The sequence below is a fragment of the Somniosus microcephalus genome, chromosome 2, assembly GCF_052327205.1.
Source record: "Somniosus microcephalus isolate GS21.2 chromosome 2, FLI_Smic_1.0, whole genome shotgun sequence".
NCBI classification, from domain to species: domain Eukaryota; kingdom Metazoa; phylum Chordata; class Chondrichthyes; order Squaliformes; family Somniosidae; genus Somniosus; species Somniosus microcephalus.
The window spans coordinates 257,501,594-257,526,174 of NC_140988.1; the positions used below are offsets into that span (position 1 = coordinate 257,501,594).

The 24,581-nt window shown below is 45.2% G+C and overlaps 1 protein-coding gene across 2 annotated transcripts in view; it reads right to left on the reverse strand.

Moving 5' to 3' along the window:
• Nucleotides 1-24,581, reverse strand: part of rnf180a (ring finger protein 180a) — a 259,793-nt gene that overhangs the window by 233,426 nt on the left and 1,786 nt on the right. The gene's annotated exons all lie outside the window — the stretch shown is intronic.

Here is a 24,581-nt window from a genome sequence, read left to right on the forward strand (position 1 = left end):
AAATCAGACACTCCTCTGTCGAAAAGGAGGCCCAGGCCATTGTGGAAGCTGTGCGACATTGGAGGCATTACCTGGCCGGAAAACAATTCACCCTACTCACTGACCAGCGTTCAGTTGCTTTTATGTTTAATAACAAGCAGAGGGGCAAAATCAAAAACGACAAGATTTTGAGGTGGAGAATTGAACTTTCCACCTACAATTACGATATCTTGTACCGGCCCGGGAAACTCAATGAGCCCCCGGATGCCCTATCGCGAGGTACATGTGCCAACGCACAGGTTGATAGACTGCGGGCCCTCCACAATGACCTCTGCCACCCGGGGGTCACCAGGTTCTTCCATTTCATCAAGGCCCGCAACCTGCCTTACTCCATCGAGGAGGTCAGGACCATGACCAGGAACTGCCAAGTCTGTGCCGAGTGCAAACCGCACTTTTATAGGCCAGACAGAGCACACCTGATAAAAGCCACTCGCCCCTTTGAGCGCCTGAGCGTCAATTTTAAAGGGCCCCTCCCCTCCTCTGACCACAACGCGTACTTCCTCACTATCATCAACGAGTACTCCCGTTTTCCGTTTGCCATCCCCTGCCCAGACATGACCAGTGCTACGGTCATTAAATGCCTGAACGACCTCTTCGCCTTGTTCGGTTTCCCCAGCTATATCCATAGCGACCGGGGCTCATCGTTTATGAGCAACGAACTCCGCCAGTACCTGCTCGTGAGAGGTATTGCCACGAGCAGGACCACCAGCTACAACCCCCGGGGGAACGGACAGGTAGAAAGAGAGAACGCGACAGTTTGGAAGGCCGCCCTGCTAGCCTTAAAATCTAAGGGCCTTCCAACCTCCCGCTGGCAGGATGTCCTCCCCGATGTGCTCCACTCCATTCGGTCACTGCTCTGTACTGCCACTAACGCCACCCCTCACGAAAAAATGTTCGTGTTCCCTAGGAAGTCCACATCGGGGACCGTGCTACCACCATGGCTGATGTCTCCAGGGCCCGTCCTACTTCGGAAGCACGTGAGGACCCATAAAACGGCCCCCCTGGTCGAGAGGGTCAACCTCCTCCACGCCAACCCTCAGTATGCCTACATTGCGTACCCGGACGGGCGGGAGGACACAGTCTCCATACGAGACCTCGCACCCTCGGGGGCCCCTGAAACCAACATCACCCACTACCCACTACCATTGCCCTTCACCACTACCCACAATGCACCGGCGGCAACGGACCCATACCTAACCCCTGTAGACGGCACGCCGTGGCCCCGTGACCCGTCATTGATTACCAACCAACTCAACACCCATGAGGACGACACGCCAGTGCTCCGGCCCACGCGGGACTCGGCGTCGGAAGCTGCACCACCTCAGCTGTCGCCACGACGATCACGACTGCATACAAGACCCCCAGAAAGACTTAATTATACGAACTTTTAATACACTTCACCCCGTCGGACTCATTTTTTAAGCAAGGGGTGAATGTGGTAAACCACTGTTGTTCACTTCACTGTTGTTCACTCTTGCCCATTGTTGTACCTGTCTGTGCATGCCTCAGCTGGCTCCGCCCCTGGCTCCACCCATATGCCCTGGTATAAAGGCGGCTGCTCTGCAGTTCCCCAGGCATTCAGGACCGGTCGACCACTAGAGGCATGCCTTCGTTCTTTAGCTAATAAAAGCCTGTTTGTTACTCTCTTAACTTCCAGTCTTTCTCAGTAATTGATAGCGCATCATAAGCATCTTATACAATTTTGCTATCTCTAACTTTAGTTGAAGGTGAACGTCTGGGGAATACACCTGATCTGGGGTAGTCCGAAAAGGGCTAGGACTTGTAATTATCCCTTCACTCTGTGCTCCTCCAATTCTGGCCTCTTGTGCATCCCTGATTTTAATCGCTCCACCATTGGCAGCCGTGCCTTCAGCTGCCTAGGCCCCAAGCTCTGTAATTCCCTGCCTAAACCCCTCCACGTTTCTACCTCTCTCTCCTCCTTTAAGACGCTCCTTAAAGCCTACCTCTTCTGTCCAGATATCTTCTTATGTGGCTCTATGTCAAATTTTGTTCGATAGCGCTCTTGTGAAGTGCCTTGGGATGTTTTACTACATTAAAAGGTGCTATACAAATGCAAGTTGTTGTTTAACTGAACAGTCTTCATTATTTGTAACTATTGTTACTAGAAATAAGTTTACACAATAGCAAAATAACCCAGCAGATAAACAATAAAGTTCTTAACTTAGTGATACATTAAACCATTTGTATAACTAAAGTATTTGCATTCTTAGAGTCTTTATCTGAATATTTTGATGATTCTTTCTGTAGAGTAAGCCTCAGCCTCCAAGTTACTCTGTTGCCCCAGTGATATGAAAATACGGTTGAAACAAGTGAACTGAAGAAATGGCCAACAGCTTGCAGGATTACCAGGCTTCTGAATAGAGAAATGTCAATCAAAACAAAATAATGGCACAATGGTGGGATGTTTAATGACCACTACCGTCCACTGTCTACATTACAGTCCCCACCACTTAAACTGTCCATGCTTAGCATGGACAGCCGCATATACTGGGCAAATGGTGCGAACCATTTGCCATTACCATAGGACTCAATTACAAAAGGCACCACTTACAACATATTAATCACACAGAATATTTCAGGCAGCTCAATAAATACTTACCCTGTACTTAGCAATTTAAAAGGCTATGCTGATTTCAGGCAGTGGGGGGTCTTCAAGCAGTTTCAATCACCTTGTTAATCCCCTGTAACTTACTTATCGATTTAAAAGGCTCTGCTAATTTCGGGCAAAGTAGAGTTTTCAAGCAGTTTCAATTAGCTGTTCGTACCACGTTAACCTTAGTGTTGAGATTCTAAATGCAACTGCTAGTAATTAGGAGAGGCAGTTGCTAAGTGAGATTGCCCGTTTCTTTAAAAAAATGTTGGTTACTTACCTTTTTAGTTTTACCGTCCTCCGCGTATCGCTGGCAACTCATGGATAGCTAATCTAACCACACTATTTAAAAAAGGGGAATTATAGACCGGTAAGTCTGACATCGGTAGTGGGGAAAATGCTAGAGTCCATTATAAAAGATGTAATAGCAGAGGACTTGGAAAACAGTGACAGGATCGGACAAAGTCAACATGGATCTACAAAAGGTAAATCATGCTTGACTAATCTACTGGAATTCTTTGAGGATGTAACTGGTAGAATAGATAAGGGAGAACCAGTGGATGTGGTGTATTTGGACTTTCAGAAGGCTTTCGATAAGCTCCTGCATAAAAGAGATTAGCGTGCAAAGTTAAAGCACACGGGATTGGGGGTAAGGTACTGACTTGGATAGAGAACTGGTTGGCGGACAGAAAGCAAAGATTTGGAATAAACGGGTCTTTTTCCGAGTGGCAGGCAGTGACTAGTGGGGTACTGCAGGGATTGGTGCTAGGACCCCAGCTATTCACAATATATATATATATATATATATATATATATAAATGATCTAGGCGAGGGAACTAGATGTAATATCTGCAAGTTTGCAGATGACACAAAGCTGGGTGGGCGTGTGTGCGGTGAGGAGGATGCAGAGAAACTCCAGTATGATTTGGACAGGTTGGGTGATTGGGCAGATGCATGGCAAATGCAGTATAATGTGGATAAATGCGAGGTTATCCACTTCGGTGGCAAAAACAGGAAGACAGATTATCTGAACGGCAATAGATTGGTAGATTGGGAAAAGGGGAAGTGCAACGAGACCTGGGTGTCCTTGTGCACCAGTCGCTGAAGGTAAGCATGCAGGTGCAGCAGGCGGTTAAGAAGGCAAATGGTATGTTGGCCTTCGTAGCGAGGATTCGAGTACAGGAACAAGGATGTCTTGCTGCAGTTGTACAGGGCCTTGGTGAGACCACACCTTGAGTATTGTGTGCAGTTTTGGTCACCTTATCGGAGGAAGGATGTTCTTGCCATGGAGAGAGTGCAGCAAAGATTCACCAGACGGATACCTGGGATGGCAGGAATGACGTATGAGGAGAGATTGGGTCGATTAGGCTTATATTCGCTAGGGTTTAGAAGAATGAGAGGGGATCTCATTGAAACTTATAACATTCTAACAGGACTAGACAGACTAGATGCAGGAAGGATGTTCCCAATGGCGGGGGAGTCCAGAACCAAGGGTCACAGTCTAAGGATAAGGAGTAAGCCATTTAGGACAGAGATGAGGAGGAATTTCTTCACCCAGAAAGTGGTTAACCTGTGGAATTCTCTACCACACAAGGCAGTTGAGGCCAATTCATTAAATATATTCAAGAAGGAGTTAGATATATTTCTTAAGGCTAAAGGGATCAAGGGATATGGGGAGAAAGCAGGAACAGGGTACTGAATTTGGATGATCAGCCATGATCTCATTAAATGGTGGAACAGGCTCGAGGGGCCGAATGGCCTACTCCTGCTCCTATGTTTCTATGTTAACACCAACGTGCACACTATAAGCAGTGGGGGCTGTATTGGGGAACTGCTAAGAGCTATACACGATGGGCCAGATTTTGTGGTCAGTCATTCGTTACACTTGCCCTTGCCCGTAGACTTTATATGGGGTTTTGCTCTGCAATGCACATTAAATTGGAGATGCAAAAAGCGCAGCGCCCTCTACAGAGCATATGGGACTTGTGTGAACAAGGCAAGTAACTGTGTACCTCCTTAACCAATCAGATTGAAAAAATTTTAACGAGCAGCGCAGAGTCTGAACTAGGAACTGTCCGTTAGAATATTAAATTCTCTCAAATCTGGTATAAAAGTGAAATAAAGAGAGGGAACAAAAGATTTGATTAAGAGAGAGATAAAGAAGACAAAGAAAAAGTGATTATTTAAGTTACATTTTTAAAAATCTCCAACAATAACTAAAATCTGAAGGAATGAGACTCCGCACATAAAAAAGTTAATTTTCAGTGCCAGAGAGGTTGTTTGACAGTAATTAAGACTTACCACAAGGTGAAAAGGGTACTTACACTGGAATGGGCAAGCCCATACTTTTTCTGGCGAGTGTAGTTCATAAAAAACAGGCAAGTACAGCAACTTCGCGCCGTTCAATGTATTTGAACGGTGAGTCACTCGGCGATATACTGGTATCACGCAGCCTTTGGAAGAGCAGGACATCTCGGACAGCAACTTCCTGATTTCCATGTTTAACTGCGCATGTGCAGTCGCTGGAAGTTGCCGTCCAATTTCCACGTAAATAACGGTGAGCGGTTAGCCTCACCGTTATTTCTACCGCAAAGTCCGGCCCATTATGTATGAGTATCCTTTTACAAAACAATGCATATTTTCAAAAGCTCAGCCATTAGATTCAGATTCAGATTAGATTTATTTGCCATATGTAACAAGTACAATGGAATGCTTGTTCCCCGTAGGGACGCGTCAGCTATACATACAGCGCCGCGTTCAGAGTCAATACAATGGCTTCCCGTGGCAGTGGGAGCACGATGTCCCTCAGCCGCTCCGTCCTCCTCTTCACCGCGGCCTCCTCCTCACTGTTGCCGGCTCCACGTGTGGTGGCGTGCTTCTTCCGCTCTGGCCACCATGCCCGGCTCCCCTCCTGACTACGAGTTACCTGAAATGGAGCTGCCGGCCGACGTGCTGCAGCGTGTCGTGAGTCTGCTGCTGCTGTTCGTTGCGCTCCTCTGCCCGACTCGCCGAACACATCATCGGGATGTGAATGCTCCAATGCGGCCTCCTCTTCACCGTCGCCGGCTCCATGCTCCACGGCCCGGGGCCTACTTCTCTCTCTTCACGGGTCAGCCTCTGGCCGCCATGCTCGGCTCCCCACCTCCCAGTCGGAATTCCTTCCTGCCGAGGAGCTGCCGGCCGATGTGCTCCAGCGGGTCGGCTTGGCTGCTGAACGCGCTGCATTGCCTCTACCCGACTCGCTGAGCACCTCGCTCCGGTTGCGGGAGCGAGCGGCGAGAGCTGGCCGCCCGAAACAGGGCGAGCGATCTCAGCACCGGTCCGTCACGGCCACCATCAGAGATAATGAATATGTCTGCCAGCTCATATGCATCCAATATTTCATATGCGGGAAAGAATAACTGCTGCAATTAACTAGCATGTACGGCTCTCCCATTCTCACACAAAAAGACAAGTTTTTACAGAAGGCAGTCAACAGAATCGCATTTTAAATTTGCAGAACTGGTCATGCTAATTTTTTTTAAATCTTGTAAAATGATACAGGAGCAATTTGTGATAATGACATAAGAAGAGGCCTTCTTCTGTCAAACTTACTGACTGCAATTAAGAACATAAGAAGTAGGAGCAGGAGTAGGCCATACGGCCCCTCGGGCCTGCTCCGCCATTCAATAGGATCATGGCTGATCCGAACCTAGACTCACGTCCACTTCCCTGCCCGCTCCCCATAACACTTAATTCCCTTATCAGCTAGGAAACTGTCTATCTCCGTTTTAAATTTATTTAATGTCGCAGCTTCCACAGCTCTCTGAGGTAGCAAATTCCATAGATTTACTACCCTCTGAGTGAAGAAGTTTCTCCTCATCTCAGTTTTGAAACGGCAGCCCCTTATTCTAAGATTATGCCCCCTAGTTCTAGTCTCACCCATCAGTGGAAACATCCTCCCCGCATCCACCCGATCAAGCCCCCTCATAATCTTATATGTTTCGATAAGATCGCCTCTCATTCTTCTGAATTCCAATGAGTAGAGGCCCAACCTACTCAACCTTTCCTCATAAGTCAACGACCTCATCTCCAGAATCAACCGAGTGAACCTTCTCTGAACTGCCTCAAGAGCAAGTATATCTTTTCTTAAATATGGAAACCAAAACTGTATGCAGTATTCCAGGTGTGGCCTCACCAGTACCCTGTATAACTGAAGCAAGACTTCCCTGCTTTTATACTCCATCCCCCTTGCAATAAAAGCCAAGATTCCATTGGCCTTCCTGATCACCTGCTGTACCTGCATACTAACCTTCTGTGTTTCATGCACCAGGACCCCCAGATCCCTTTGTACTGTAGCACTTTGCAGTTTCTTTCCATTTAGATAATAACTTGCTCTTTGATTTTTTCTGCCAAAGTGCATAACCTCACACTTTCCAATGTTATATTCCATCTGCCAAATTTCTGCCCACTCATTTAGCCTGTCTATGTCCTTTTGCAGGTTTATGTCCTCCTCACTCACTGCTTTCCCTCCCATCTTTGTATCGTCAGCAAACTTGGATAGGTTGCACTTGGTCCCCTCCTCCAAATCGTTAATATAGATTGTAAAGAGTTGGGGTCCCAGCACTGACCCCTGCGGAACACCACTAGTTACTGATTGTCAACCCGAGAATGAACCATTTATCCCAACTCTCTGTTTTCTGTTAGATAGCCAATCTTCCACCCATGCCAGTATATTACCCCCAATCCCGTGATTATTTATCTTGTGCAGTAATCTTTTGTGTGGCACCTTGTCAAATGCCTTTTGGAAGTCCAAATACACCACATCCACTGGTTCCCCTTTATCCACCCTGTTTGTTACATCCTCAAAGAATTCGAGCAAATTTGTCAAGCATGATTTCCCCTTCATAAAACCATGCTGACTCTGTCCGATTAAATTATGCTTATCCAAATGTCCTGTTACTGCTTCCTTAATAATTGACTCCAACATTTTACCAACCACAGATGTTAGGCTAACTGGTCTATAGTTTCCAGCCTTTTGTTTACCTCCCTTTTTAAATAAGGGCGTTACATTAGCAGTTTTCCAATCTGCTGGGCCCTTTCCTGAATCCAGGGCGTTTTGGAAAATTATCACCAATGCATCCGCAGTCCCTACCGCTACTTCTCTCAAGACCCTAGGATGTAAGCCATCAGGTCCAGGGGATTTATCCACCTTAAGTCCCATTATCTTACCGAGTACCATCTCCTTAGTCATTTTAATCGTGTTTAGCTCCTCCCCCCCTATAGCCCCCTGTTTGTCCAGTGTTGGGATATTTTGTGTGTCCTCTACTGTAAAGACTGATACAAAATATTTGTTCAGCGTATTTGCCATCTCCATGTTCCCCACTACTAATTTCCCGGTCTCGTCCTCTAAGGGACCAACATTCACTTTAGCCACCCTTTTTCTTTTTATATAACTGTAGAAACTCTTGCTATCTGTTTTTATATTTTTTGCTAGTTTACTTTCATAATATATCTTCCCTTTCTTAATTAATCTTTTAGTTATTCTTTGCTGGCTTTTAAATGCTTCCCAATCTTCTATCCTCCCACTAGATTTGGCTACTTTATATGCTCTTGTTTTCAGTCGGATACTATCCTTTATTACTTTACTTAGCCACGGATGGCTGTCTTTTCTTTTACGCCCCTTTTTCCTCAGTGGAATATATTTTTCTTGAAATTACAGTTGGCAAGTACAGTAAGAGAGTTGAACAGGATACAGCTGAAGAGAAAACTAGTGAGTGGGAAAACACAGGTGAGAACAATTCAGAGCAGGCCTTTGCATTTTGCAATATATTCTAAATGGTTACACCAGCTGCATTTCTTTTATTTATGTTTATTTATCTTAGAACTCAAAAACAATTAGCAATGATTCATAACAACCACAACAAATTCTAAAGAGAAGGCCTGATTTAAACATGTATAATAGAACACTTTTCTAACACTAAATACTGTTGCAGAAATATTGGGTAAAGGAAGAAAGATGCAAATGTTTAATCTTTTACGTTTTATATATTTCTTGGCATTCGCTATAAAAACCTACAGCCTGATCAGAAGTATCATACTCTCCCACATAATCTAGGCTGACACTTCAGCCGGAATTTTGCCGGCGCTCAGAGGGCGGGTTCGGAGACGGGTCCGCTGTCAAAATCTGAAAGATTGACAGCGGGTCAGGATCCCGCCTCCGTGTCAGTCTCCCAAGTGCCGGCTCTGCACTAAGCGGTGGGTCAGCCAATTGAGATAGTTAAGAGGGTCTTTAAAGGTAGTTGAACAGCATTTTACCACCTTCTAGCCATTTTTCCAACTTTTCCACGAGGTTCCCGTCGCTCGGGATCACATCAGGTAAGTGTGTCGGGTTCTCTGACTCTCATTGCTGTGAATAGGTGACAGCTGCAAAAGTGGTATAAAAGCTACCATTTCACAGCTGTTCACTTTCCAATGTCAGAAGCTTGAGCCTTCAGGATTTGGAAGACACTTTTGAGCAGTTTGGAAGTGTGTGGAGTAAACTCTCTATCCACTGTCACCTCCTTGGAGCAAGCTCTCTCACCATTGACAGATCGCTTCTGTCATCTCAACTTCAGCTGCCACCTATTCCAGCAGCATCGGTTCCCTTGAAAAAAATCTCACCTTGGTCCTCAGAATCCCACCACCATCAGCCCCAACACCAACATCACCAGCAGTACCAACATCACCAGCAGTACCAACATCCACACCAACCTTCTTTGCAATCACCTGATGCTGCACAGGACACAGGGCATCAGCACCCGACCACATTGCTGGCAAGCACGCCAGAAATGGCCTCACCAAGACCAGATTTACTTCACTTGATGCTGTACACCCTGGCTGCCACATGATGCGCCAGGTTGGTTCCACCCCACACCAACACCAGAAAGCATTCCTACAGTGTCCAAGCCATTCCTTTCATGCTCATCACCATTGCAGGGGGGTACCGTTATGTCTTACCATTCACCGCAACGCACTAAGCCACTTTGCAAAATATTGAAAATAAAGATTTCAATGTTTGACAGCAAATTACCAGAAACTTCACATGAACATTGGCTAAACCACCCAAGTGCCTACCCTTGTGTGTTCTTAGTAGGATGAGGGCGAGTGTGAGGGGTGCTAGTGAGATGGGGAAGTGATAATATAGATAGAGAGGGATGGGTGGAGGTGCAAGGTAAGTTGGTGTGAGTAAAGATGTGCAGGAGTGGGGCAGGGAAGGCAGAGTGATGGGGATGTGATGAGTGGCACAGCAGGAGGTTGAGTGTGGCTTGGCAGTAACATTTTGTGATCTACTGAGATCATTGAAAGGTTTGCACCACTGCAGCCTGGTCCTCCTGACAACATCCCTGCTGGTGCCCGCCTGTGCAATGTGCAACCAGGCTGCGTTGGTCTCCTGGGGAGTTGACTTCCACCCACTGGCAGGGAAGAGAACCTCCCTGCGTGCCTGGGAGAGCCTAGGTGCAGCCGTGCGCCTTTGTGCAGCGCTTGTCAGTGTTTGCAGCACCTCAACTGTCAAAATCAATTTGGACATGGCCCCTTTAAGGAAACCAGCTGATGACACATCATCAAGTGACATCATCAGACCTGCTTCCTTTTAATTGGCCGGGAACCTCGTTGGGCGGGCTTAACAAGCCCAATCAGCTGGGACCACACTACCGACCTCAGCCATCCCGGACCCACCTCGGTCGGCGAAATCGCGGCCTTCAATACAGTACTGAGGAAGTACTGTATTGTTAGAGATGTTAAACAAAGACCCTGTCTGTCTGTTCAGGTGGCCATTAACGATCCCTCAGCACCTTTCTGAAGATGCGCAGGAAATTTACCCAGTGTCCTGGCCAACATTCATCCCTCAACCAACAGCAACAAAACAGATTAACTGGTCACTCTACTCATTGCTTTTTGTTTCATGAACCCTATAATAGGCTATGGCATTAGAAGGAAGCAGGGCCAGTGTGATGGTTTCTCCAACAGGAATTCCTGTGGCTCCTGCCTCCTGCGCACCCAGCAATTGGATATCATAAAGAAAGTGGCATCCAGGTCCTTGGTGGGGTGTAACTGAGGCTCGGTCTTGGTTGTATTATACCATGAAAAGCTTCCAGGAGCATCGTGACAAGTTGGCCCTCCTATAAAGGAAGCCGATTACCAAATATGAAAACCTTTTAAGCTGACTCATCTCCTGCCACCAAGCAAGTGTTAAGCCCCACATCTTCCTCTCTTCCCCACTACCCCAGTAGGTTCAAATTGTGCCCATATAGATGTGGGCGACTGCCAGAGATATTTAAAATAGATGAACCCATCCTGATCCCAGATACCCTGTGAGAGTCACCGGCAGAGTGGCCAAGGATTTTCAGCTCCGGTATTTCCTTTTTATGATCCCTTCATCTCAGCTGTCCCTATTTTATTCTGGAATGCCATCTTAAAATTTGTAAATCTCATCTCCCATAAATTAATACTGGTGGCTCTTGACGTTTTATCTATTGTCTACCTTTGTACATTCTTCTTGTTCAAAGAATAATACTTAAACCTTGAACCAAATTTTAACACCATCAATCATTTTTGAAGTAGCATTTATCCTCATAGCCGTGGCTGAGGTTAGAGCAGTACTTTCAGTATAAAGTACTCCCCTCTATACTTCTCTCCTTCTTTAAACCATCATAAAATTACTCCTGGAATTATTCCAGTCCAAATTGGTACGGAAAGAAAAGAAAATTACTGTTGGGGTAAATTTTTCTCTTCACCGCTTGGCCAGTAGTCTGTCGGAATGGATCACCCGTCTGTTGTGGAATGAAAATCGGTGGGTTCCAAAATGGGCGGGTGATCCATTCTGCCAGGTTACTGCCCAAACAGACCACAAAGGCCACCCAAATGACCCAAAATTCTCCTGACACAAAAGCAATCATTGAAGTATTTCTCACGAATGAAAGATCTTATTGAATGGTGGAGCAGGCTCGAGGGGCCGATTGGCCTACTCCTGCTCCTATTTCTTATGTTCTTATGATACAAAGGCATATCTGGTGCAATATTCAATTTTCCCACTACCTATAGAAGAATTAATCATTATGAACGTTTGAGTAGTGTTATGACTCTACACTCCAAAGCATTCCTCGGCTATTTTTAGATGCAGGTGGACCTGGTGTTCATTTCTAGAATTATGTTTTAAATCAGATTACAGTACTAGCATTTACAGTTTATTTTGCTATTTATTTCTACTGTTAGGACCATATTCCACTTCCTTAGGGTTTGAACTCACTTCCACAAGGTCTTTCATTTTACATCCTGCAAAATCTGCAATGACAAAGTAAGCAACCTTTGAAAAACCTTTCCTATTGTGGCTGCTGGACCGGATTAGGGTTTTTTGGAACACGTGAATGCATTTAATTCACTTTCAGTGAAGTGAATGACAAAACCACAATCAAGAGAAATGAAAATGGACACAAGATGACTTTCTACAAAAATAACATTTTCCAGAGGGATAGTGGTATAAATCATTTTTCCCTTGCTTGAACTCCACGTTTTGAAATAGGGTTCCAATACTTAGTGCAAGCCCCGTCAAAAGAACATTTAAATTATGAACCTGTGCCAAACCTATTTTGCAAAGGACGGTCAAGCCACAGTTCTTCCTCGGCACCAATTTCCTTATGCCAGTATTAGACGAATACATTTTGTATCTCTGGTGGTTCTGTGCCAAATCAACGTCCCAAAAAATGGTTTATCAGTACGCCTATATTTCACCAGGCCAACATGCTGCCAATTACTTGACGTTTTCCAAAATCCTGGCTAAAACGTGGAATCATAAATGAGGAAGAGCATTCAGTCTATCCATCCAGAAAGAATCTGCACCATCCGCATCACAAAATCCCAACTGTTTCTTAAATGATTTGAGGAACTTTGTCTGCACTACATCCAGGAGGCCCATTTCACGGATTGAGCTCTCTTTGTTTGAAGTTGATGTGCTGGCATGCACTGACCTGTCATTTGCCTTGAAATCAGGTGCACGCTCACTTTTCTAGAATCAATACAATGATTATGAAAATAATAATTCCAGTAGTAGCCACAGTATTAACATTTATTTTAAAAACTGCATTGTCTCAAATCCTGCAAAGGGCAAATTAGCTCAATCACGGACTACAACAAAGTTAGCCGTGTACATGGACAACGAATCCCGACACCACTGGTACCCAACAGCATTTGTTTTACGATTCCCGTGGAGTTTCAACTCATGAGGCATTAAAGGAGAATTGTACAACCTAGAGTAACGGAAGCATGATCCATAATAATATTCATAATCTGTCAAGCATTCCAAGTTATTTAGGATGATCCAATTTCAGTATGGGGAAAAAGCACTTATCCTGCTTGCCTAATTATATCAGGACACCATTTTCCAAACTGTCAGCTACCATTTTCAGTCAGCGAGTTTCTAGTAGAACAGGTGTTCATCTAAAGTCACTGGTTCCGCCATTCTGATTGACGATGCATGCATGCACATTTAAATGGTCCAGCCAATCAAAGAAAACTCTGTTGCCAATGAACACTTGGAGTGTCTTATCAAAGTCATAAATGACATCCTACGTGACTGTGACAAAGGTTAGCTATCCCTCCTCATCCTTCTCGACCTGTCTGCAGCCTTTGACGTGGTTGACCACTCCATCCTTCTCCAATGCCTCTCTGTCATCGTCCAGCTGGGTGGGACTGCACTCACCTGGTTCCATTCTTATCTATCTAATCGTAGCCAGAGAATCACCTGCAATGGCTTCTCTTCCCCCAAGGATCTATCCTTGGTCCATTTCTATTTCTCATCGACATGCTGCCCCTCGGCAACATCATCCGAAAACACAGCGTTAGTTTCCACATGTACGCTGATGACACCCAGCTCTACCTCACCTCTACTTCTCTCGACCCCTCCACTGTCTCTAAATTGTCTGACTGCCTTGCCCGTCTCCACCCCTGCCTCAGCTCATCTGCTGCTGAAACCCTCATCCACACCTTTGTTACCACTAGACTTGACTATTCCAATGCACTCCTGGCTGGCCTCCCACACTCTACCCTACGTAAACTTGAGGTCATTCAAAACTCAGCTGCCCGTATCCTAACTCGCACCAAGTCCCATTCACCCTTCACCACTGTGCTCCCTGACCTACATTGGCTCCCTGTTAAGCAATGTCTCAATTTTAAAATTTGCATCCTTGTTTTCAAATCCCTCCATGGCCTCGCCCTTCCCTATCTCTAATCTCCTCCAGACCCACAACCCCCAAAATATCTGCGCTATTCTAATACTGGCATCTTCAGCATCTCGGATTTTAATCGCTCCACTATTGGTGGCCGTGCCGTCAGCTGCTTAGGTCCTAAGCTCTGGAATTCCCTCCCTAAACCTATCCGCCTCTCTACCTCGCTTTTCTCCTTTAAGACGCTCCTTAAAACCTACCTCTTTGAACAAGCTTTTGGTCATCTGCCCTAATTTCTCCTTATGTGGCTTGGAGTCAAATTTTGTTTTATAATGCTCCTGTGAAGCGCTTTTGGGATGTTTTACTACGTTAAAGGTGCTAAATAAATACAAGTTATTGTTGTTCTTGTAGTCATAAAAAGGGCTCAGCTGGCTCCTGCCACTCCCATGATCTCATTATCTGTCTCTGTTTCTCCCTCCTGCTGCCTCTGGAATGTGAAAGTCCGTTTCACATCACTGGAAGCAGTTTACACATACAACTCAACATCACCACTCAATAACTGATTATACAGCCCGATTTTGTTAACACAAAAATCATAAGAAACATAAGAATTTGGAGCCGGAGTAGGCCATACGGCCCCTCGAGCCTGCTCCGCCATTCAATAAGGTCATTGTGAGAAGTCACACAACACCAGGTTATAGTCCAACAGCTTTATTTGAAATCACAAGCTTTCGGAGCGCTGCTCCTTCGTCAGCGCTCCGAAAGCTTGTGATTTCAAATAAAGCTGTTGGACTATAACCTGGTGTGTGACTTCTCACATTTGTCCACCCCAGTCCAACACCGGCATCTCCACATCATGGCTACTATCAATAAGATCATGGCTGATCTTTGACCTCAACTCCACTTTCCCACCAGATCCCCATATCCCTTGATTCCCCTAGAGTCCAAAAATCTATCTGTCTCAGCCTTGAATATATTCAACAACTCAGCATCTACAGCCCTTTGGGGTAGAGAATTCTAAAGATTCACAACCCTCTGAGTGAAGAAATTCCTCCTCATCTCAGGCTTAAATGGCCCACCCTTTATCCTGAGACTATGCTCCTTAGTTCTAGATTCCCCAGCCAGGGGAAACAACCTCTCAGCATCTACCCAGTCAATCCCCCTCAGAATCTTATATGTTTCAATGAAATCGCCTCTCATTCTTCTAAACTCAATCTCTCCTCATAGGACAGCCCTCTCATCCCAGGGATCAATCTAGTGAACCTTTGTTGCACTGCCTCTAAGGCATGTATGTCCTTCCTCAAATAAGGAGACCAAAGCTGTACACAGTGCTCCAGGTGTAGTCTCACCAAAGCCCTGTATAATTGTCGTAAGACTTCCTTACTCTTGTACTCCAGCCCCCTTGCAGTAAAGGCCAACATGCCATTTGCCTTCCTAATTGCTTGCTGTACCTGCATGCTAGCTTTCTTGTACTAGGACACCCAAATCTTTCTGAAGACCAACATTTAATATTTTCTCACCATTTAAAAAATATTCTGTTTTTCTATTCTTCCTACCAAAGTGAATAACCTTACATTTCCCCACATTATACTCCATCTGACACCTTATTGCCCACTCACTTAACCTGTCTATACCCCTTTGCAGGCTCTTTGTGTCCTCCTCACATCTTACTTTCCCACCTAACTTTGTATCGTCAACAAACCTGGATACATTGCGCTCGGTCCTTTCATCCAAGTCATTAATATAGATTATAAATAGCTGAGGCCCAAGCACTGATCCTTGCAGCACCCCACTAGTTACATCCTGCCAACCGGAAAATGACACCTATATTATTTAACAGAGAGTAGGGATAAATGCAAGGTCCACTCTATTGTCATTAAAGTTATTCTCAATCTTTAGAGGCAGCAGGAAAGCAACAAGTACTTATATTTACACAGATATTTTGTTTATGCTCAGTGCCACAAACCACTCCTATAAGGGAGCCATTGCTCCCTACATCTTGGAGTACACCTTTATATGCTCACTATCTGGTACTGTTTTGAGCCCAGCGGTCAAAAAGAAACAGTTCTTACTATGTCTAATTTTCTGGATACATCAAACCCTCTCATGATCTGCGAGACTTCAGGAAGTGGTAGAATAAGCTCCCTGGGCCTGAATTTTCTTAAGGTTTTGGTTGCACTGGGGCCATTAGTGGGATTGGCAGGGGGCTATCAGGGACAGAAATTGAGGCAGGACCCAATTATGCTGGCTTTTTGCCCATTGTTGTTGCACCGGTGTTTCCACGCTAAGTGGATGCAGGTGAATCTTGAACCTGCCCCTTTCGTTGGTGATGTCAAGGAAAGAGGTGGGATTGAAAAGATGGTGCCATGTAGTGGATTCCCTGCCAGTTCCACCTCTGATGCCCACCCCACAACCCCCGACGAGCATACTGCATCCCTGCACAAACGCAGTACTTGCCAGCAGGTGGAAGTGAGGTTTGCCAAATTTGAAAACGGCCTGTTTTCTTACAGCAACTAGCTGCAAAATGATCGGTTACCAGAAGTAAAGCGGTCTCCTTGGAAAAGTAAAAAACATGTTGCCAGACACACAGGGGGAATTTTTTTATTTTTGGGGGGGGGGGGGGGGGGGGGGGTCGGTCAGCGTGCGCGTTCGGTGGTGGGTCGGGTGGGGAAATGTTTTTTTTTTTTTTGACAGCGGGTCAATCCGCCACAACGCGCCTTTCCAAAATGTTGGGTCTGTCAGTGCTGAACAGACCCGACACGCAGCGGCGGGGGAGGCAATTCAGGTCATTATGACCTTGTTAACAGCCCATTAAGAAATATTTTGTGCTCACCTTTACATATTATGAGGTGGCCCACGGGTCCACGCTGCTCGGGGATCACGTCAGGTAAGCAGGTCGGGAGTTGTATGACCATGCAATTATCTTATTACTTGACAGCTGCAAATGTGCTATCAAGGTTCCCATCTCAATTTCCAAGCTCAGAAGCTGTTGCTCACTGCATTTGAATGATAGATTGAGCTTTATGCAGGTTCCAAGTGTTTGGAGTAAACTCTCTATCCAGTGTCACCTCATGGGAACAACCTCTCTCACCATTGACATCGCTTCTGTCATCTCAAGTTCACTTGCCATCTATTACATCATCATCGGTGCCCTTGAAACTATCTCACCTTATTCCACAGAATCCCACCATGATTAGCCTCAACACCAGCAGCACCAGGCACACCAGCAGCACCAACAACAACAGCAACCTTCTCTGCAATCAACTGATGCTGCACAGGACATCAGCACCCGGCCACATTGCTGCCTGGGATGGCCTCACCATGGCCAGATTTACATCACTTGAAGCTGTACACCCTGGCTGCCACATAATGTGCCAGGTTGGCATCACCCCACACCAACATCATAAAGCATTCCTACAATGCCCAAGCCATTCCTTTCACACTCATCACCATTGCGGGGAGTACCATTATGCCTCACTATTCATTGCAACTCACACAGAAACTTCACATGAACATTGGCTAAAACACACAAGTGCCTACCCTTGTGTGTTGTTAGTCACTATGATTGGACTAGGATGAGGGCGGGGAGTGTGAGGGGTGGCTAGTGAGATGGGGAAGTGATAATGTAGATAGAGAGGGATGGGTGGAGGTGCAAGGTAAGTTGGTGCGAGTAAAGATACTTGACAAAGAGGGAGTGCTACGAAGGTCCACCAGCCTGATTCCTGGGATGTGCAGGAGTAGGTTAGGGTAGGCTGAGTTTTGGACATATGATGAATGGCACAGCAGGATGAGGTTGTGTGGGGCTTGACAGAAGAACATAAGAAATAGAAGCAGGAGTAGGCCATTTGGCCCATCGAGCCTGCTCCGCCATTCAATAAGATCATGGCTGATCTTGTACCTCAACGCCTCTTTCCTGCACTAACCCAAACCCCTGGATATCCAAAAATCTATCAATCTCTGTCTTGAATATACTCAACGACTGAGCCTCCACAGCCCTCCGAGGTAGAGAATTCCAAAGATTCACCACCCTCTGAGTGAAGAATTTTCTCCTCATCTCAGTCCTAAATGGCCGACCCCTTATTCTGAGACTGTGACCCCTGGTTCTAGACTCCCCAGCCAGGGGAAACATCCTCTCTGCATCTACCCTGTCAAGCCCTGTAAGAATTTTGTATATTTCAATGAGATCACCTCTCATTCTTCTAAACTCTAGAGAATATAGGCCTAGTCTACTCACTCTCTCCTCAGAGGACAATCCCCCCCATCCCAGGAATCAGGCTGGTGGACCTTCGTAGCACTCCCTCTTTGTCAAGTATATCCTTCCTTAGGGTAAGGAGACCAAAATGGTACACAATACTCCAGCTGTGGTCTCACCAGGGCCCAATATAATTGCAGTAAGACTTATTTACTCTTATGCTCAAATCCTCTTGTAATAAAGGCCAACATACTATTTGCTTTCCTAATTGCTTGCTGTACCTACCCACTGGAAATGTTATGTATGCTAAGTATGGTTATCAATCTTTAACTTAGACACTGTATTATCATTGTTATAAATCCCTGGGTTAAAGTTGCCCATGTGAAGGTACGGCAAGAACTTTTAAGGACACAATGTGACTAAGAGCAGACTTTCCATAATTCTGCACCAGTATCAACTGTTGCAGACAGTGAGGCTGGCAGTCTCCAGGCAGAAACCCCAGGAGGAAGGGGTGGAGTCAGGGTTTTTGAGCGGGAAAAGGAGAGCGACTGGAAGAGAAGAGGGCAGGAGCTCTGAAAAAGAGGGCTCAGGAGGCAAATGGCTGCCGCATCCCGTCCCGGGCTTCCAAACTCGGCCGCCACCCTTCGTATTAGTAGCACTGCATCCTGAACTGGCTGGCTGCAAGTCACCAGTACCGGGGGATCGTCGTCTGAACCCAGATCTGCAAGGCAGAGGTCTGGGGAGAGCTGCTTGCCTCGTGCTGATGGGGAGCTACTTGGAAAAGCTGCAGAGAGAGAGAGAGTCACCAACTCCAGCTGCTGCTGTGTGCTCTGCATCCAGAACTCAAAGTGGGATTCAGTGATCGTGAAGAGAATTCAACGAAGGGGTTCAGAGTCGTAAGTCTTGCAGACATTATACATACCATGAGCTCCAACTTAAGCGCGCCAACGAAAGAGTGCACTCGAATTTGGACACAAGGACAGTCCTTTGAATCCATGTAAATGGAGAATGTATGTTTATTATGTCTAGAGTCATTCTAATGTATGCAAATGTCTAATTTAGTTCATTGACCTGTAATCTTCTTATACTGTCTGATGTTAAAACTATAAAGTAAGATAGTTAGAATTAAGCCATTGTAGTAGTGATCTCCTTACTGGACTATAGAATACTGTCTACAACAGAGACCACATCTCACATATATCTAAAGAACCGTGAAGGGGTTACATAACTTTCAGTGATTCCTGTACAAGGACACCCAGATCCCTCTGAACACCAACATTTCCCAATCTCTCACCATTTAAAAAACTCTGCTTTTCTATTTTTCCTACCAAAGTGGATAACTGCATATATCTCCACATTATATTCCATTTGCCATGTTCTTGCCCACTCACTTAGCTTGTCTATATCCCCTTGAAGCCTCTTTGCATCCTCCTCACAATTTACATTCCCACCAGCTTCATATCATCAGCAAACTTGGATATATTAAGTTTGGGCCCCGCATCAGAATCATTGATATAGATTGTGAATAGCTGAGGCCCAAGCACTGATCCTTGCGATACCCCACTAGTTACAGCCTGCCAACCCGAAAATGACCCGTTTATTCCTACTCACTGTTTTCTGTCCGTTAACCAATCCTTCAGTCCTTGCTAGTATATTACCCCCAATCCCATGAGCCCTAATTTTGTTTAATAACCTTTTGTTTGGCACTATATCGAATGCCTTCTGAAAATCCAAATACACCACATCCACTGGTTTCCCCCTGATCTATTCTACTAGTTACTACCTCAAAAAATTCTAACAGATTTGTCAAACACGATTTCCCTTTCATAAATCCGTGTTGACTCTGCCCAATCCTATTATTATTTTCTAAGTGCCCTGTTACCACGTCCTTAATAATAGATTCTAGCATTTTCCCTACTACTGATGTCAGGCTAACTGGTCTGTAGTTCCCCATTTTCTCTCTCCCTCCTTTCTTAAATAGTGGGTTTACATTTGCTACCTTCCAATCCACGGGAACCGTTCTAGAAGCTATGGAATTTTGGAAAATGACAACCAGTGCATCCACTGTCTCTATAGCCATCTCTTTCAAAACCCTAGGATGTAGGCCATCAGGTCATGGGGATTTATCGGCTTTCAGTCCCATTAATTTCTCCAGTACTTTATTTTTAGTAACACTATTTTCTTTCAGTTCCTCATTCTCACTAGATCCTTGGTTCTCCACTATTTCGAGGATATTTTTTGCATCTTCTTCTGTGAAGACAGACACAAAGGGCTGGATTTTCATTTGAGGAGTCGGGTTGAAGGTGGGACTACAACTTTCGGGGTTGTAGTCCAGCCTCCATCGAGATGTGGCCAATCCACGCGATTTTAACTTGATTGACCTTGTTGAGCCTGCCCAGCGGGCTCAGCAGGCCAATTAAGGGCCACCCGGCAACAGGTGACGTCACAGACTGAAATTTCATCTGTCAAGAGATTTTGACAGATGAAATATCAGCGTTTCACAGCTATTTGAAGCTGTCAAACACTAACAGTCTTACTTCTAACCGGAGTCCTTCTCCACAGACTCAGTTAGAAATCTCTCCTGCACAGAAAGCTGCAGGCTGTCACTTTTGACAGTTCGCAGCCATTCTGCTTTCTGTGCCGGTGAGATGACGGACTCCCGGGACCTAAAGGAAGGAAGGCTGAAAAGGTAAGAAAAGGTCATTTACACTTCTTTAATCACTTTAGACACGCCAAACACACTTACCTTTACACTCATGCACACATCACTCACCTGAACACCGACATCTCGACCTCTCCAACCCGACGGCCTGACTCCTCTAACTTGGCGTGGTTTGGAGCCATCGGGAATCCCACACTTCAACCTTCAAAATAGGGATTAGGCTAAAAACTGCCTGTTAACTGGCAGTTAATTGGCACTAATCCCTTCCCGCCTCGGGTAGGTGTATATTTATTGTAAATTATGTATTAGTTTTTAAAATGCTAGCCATTGCTTCTCTACCATTATACATTTTAATGTAGTTTCCCAATCTACCTTAGCCAACTTGCCCCTCATACCTACATAGTTTGCTTTGTTTAGATTTAAGACCCTAGTTTCGGATTTAACTAAATCACTTTCAAACTCTATATAAAATTCTAACATGTTATGGTCACTCTTCCCTAAAGGCCCCTCTACTGTAAGGGTTAATTTAATAACCTATCTCATTGCACAATACTAGATCTAAAATAGCCTGTTACATAGTTGGCTCCTCAACATACTGATCTAGAAAACTATCTTGCATACATTCCATGAATTCGTCCTCCACACTATTACTGCAAATTTGGTTTGCCTAGTCTATATGTAGATTAAAGTCATCCATGATTACTGTATTACCCTTGTTACATACGCCTCTAATTTCCAGATTTATACCCTGCCCTACATTACAACTACTGCTTGGGGGCCTATAAACAATGCCCACCAATGTTTTCTGCCCCTTGCTGTTCCTTAGCTCCACCCAAACTGATTCTACTTCTTGATTTTCAGAGCTAAGATCCTTTCTCTCTACTGTCTTTATCCCATCCTTTATTATCAGGGCTACCCCTCCTCCTTTTTCATTTTGCCTATCTCTTCTAAAAGTTAAGTATCCTGGAATATTTAGTTCCCAACCTTGGCCACATTGCAACCACGTCTCCGTAATGGCTATTAGATCAAACCTATTCATTTCTATCTGCGCTATTAATTAATCTATTTTGTTGCGAATGCTTCACGCATTTAGATATAGTGCCTTTAGCTTTGACTTAATTTCTTTGGCAATTGGTGATCTACTGAGATCATTGAAAGGTTTGCGCCACTGCAGCCTCCTTACAACATCTCTGCTTATGTCCTCCTGTGCAATGTGCAACCAGGCTCCGTTGATCTCCTGGGGAGGTCTCTTCCGCCCATTGGAAGGGAAGAGAACCTCCCTGTGTGCTGTGGCTTCCTCCATAAGCATATGCAGGGAGTCATGGGAGGGTCTGGGTGCAGTTGTACACCTCTGTGCAGCACCTCAATGCTGTAGAACACCGACAGCACAACATGTCAAAGTAAATTTGCACATGGTCCCTTTAAGGAAACCGGAAGATGATGCATCATCAGACCCGCTTTCTTCAATTGGCTAGCAAACACGTTGGGCGGGCTAAACAAGCCCAAATCAGGGGAAAATCATTCTGGACAGCAGGCTGGAGCCAGCAGTGGGGTCGGGACCCGCCACCGACGTCGCCCAACAAGGTTGGTAAAATCCAGCCCACAGTGTCTCCGCCTTTCTGTAGTATTCTACATAGGGGTTTATTCTAACCTTTTCTACCCTCTCGACTCTGTGGGGTGCCTCCATGGGACGCCTCCATGGGACCACATTTGTTTGATTCCACTCCTATCTGGCCCAATGTATCCAGTACATGACCGCCGAAGAACTGGTGAACTGAGAGCTCCTTGCAATGTCTCTACCAATCCCTGTGATGTTCGATCAGGAACAAAGGAAATCAAGTACAATTATATCAGGCTGTCAAACATTCACAATATTTAAAATAAAACAAAGGTGCAAGAAAAATACAAACAGAAGTAGTGAAAGGGAAAATAAGATGAAAGCATGAATATTTAAAATATATATGTTAAAAAAATTAAATTGTTTAAAGGCATACTGCTAGAATTGCAGTCAAGATCCTCCTTAGGCAAAATGGAAAAGGAGGATGGGTAGCCCTGATAATAAAGGGTGCAGTCAAGATCCTCCTTGCCATGTCCTTCATTACAAGAGGATTTGAGTACAGGAGTAAAGAAGTCTTACTCCAATTATATAGGGCCTTGGTGAGACCACACCTGGCGTAGTGTACTGGTTACATATGGCAAATAAAATTGAATTGAATTTAATTGAATTTTGGTTTCCTTACCCAACTTGCCATAGAGGGAGTGCAACGAAGGTTCATGAGATTGATTCCTGGGATAGCGGGACTGTCGTATGAAAAGAGATTGAGTAAACTAGGCCTGTATTCTCTTGAATTCAGAAGAATGAGAGAGGATCTCATTGAAGTATACAAAATTATTACAGGGCTTGATAGGGTGGATGTTGGGAGAATGTTTCCATTGGCTGGGGAGCCTAGAACCAGGGGTCACAGTCTCCGGATAAAGGGTAGGCCATTCAGGACTGAGATGAGAAGAAATTTCTACACACAGAGGGTGGTGAATCTCTGGAATTCTCTACCCCAGAGGGCTGTGGAGGCTCAGTCATTGGGTATATTCAAAACAGAAGTCGATAGATTTCTGACTAGTAGGGGCATCAAGGATTAGGCGATAGTGCCGGTGAATGGAGTTGAGGCAGAAGATCAGCCATGATCTCACTAAATGGTGGAGCAGGCTCGAAGGGCCGAATGGCCTACACCTGCTCCTATTTCTTATTTTCTTATTTCTGAAACATAGGAGTTAAACAGGGCTCCTATATAATTGTGGCAATCATTACACATTTCTCAGAAAAGAATTCTGGTCCCCTGATTTTATTCATGTCTCCCCAATTATTCTCATCTATATCTTTGTTTGGCTCAGAGCCTGAGAGGTTTAAGCACACCAGAGAGATAGTCTATATCACAGCAGTATATCAGCTATTTGCTAGACAAATTGCAACTCTTCAATCTAGGTTTTCTCATACGAAGTCCAATCTTTTGAGCTTTAGATTTCCACAGCTCCCGTAACAATACTTTGCATTGAAATAGTGCCTTTAACATAGTATATGTCTCAAAGTACCCCTTGAGGAGAAACAGATACTCATGAGTAGCACAAGTTAAGAGAGATGACAGTAAGGATGGTCAAAGAAACAGGTGTGGAACAGCTCTTTAAATGGGAGCAGGGGTGTCATGGAACGACATGTACTGGATACATTGGGCCAGATAGGAGTGGAGTCAAACAAGTGTGGTCCCATGGAGGCACCCCACAGAGAGGAGGGGGTAGAAAACATAAGAAATAGGAGCAGGAGTAGGCCAATTGGCCCCTCGAGCCTGCTCCGCCATTCAATAAGATCATGGCTGATCTGATCCTAACCGCCAATCCACTATCACAGAACCATCTCCTGAATCTAACAGAATTAGACACACGAAATAGGAGCAGGATCAGGCTACACGGCCCCTGGGCCCGCTCCGCTACCCACAGGGCCATGACCGATCCGAACCTAGACTCATGTCCAAATTCCTGCCCGCTCCCCATAACCCTTAATTCCCTTTACTTCTAGGAAACTGTCTATTTCTGTTTTAAATTTATGTAATGATGTAGCTTCTACAGCTTTTTGGGGCAGCATATTCCATGGACCTACCACCCTCTGAGTGAAGTAGTTCCTCCTCATCTCAGTTTTGAAAGAGCAGCCCCTTATTCTAAGACTATGCCCCCTAGTTCTAGTTTCACCCATCATCGGGAATATCCTCCCCGCATCCACCCGATCCAACCCCTTCACAATCTTATATGTTTCAATAAGATCGCCTCTCATTCTTCTGAACTCCAATGAGTAGAGTCCCAATCTACTCAACCTCTCCTCATATGTCCATCCCCTCATCCCCGGGATTA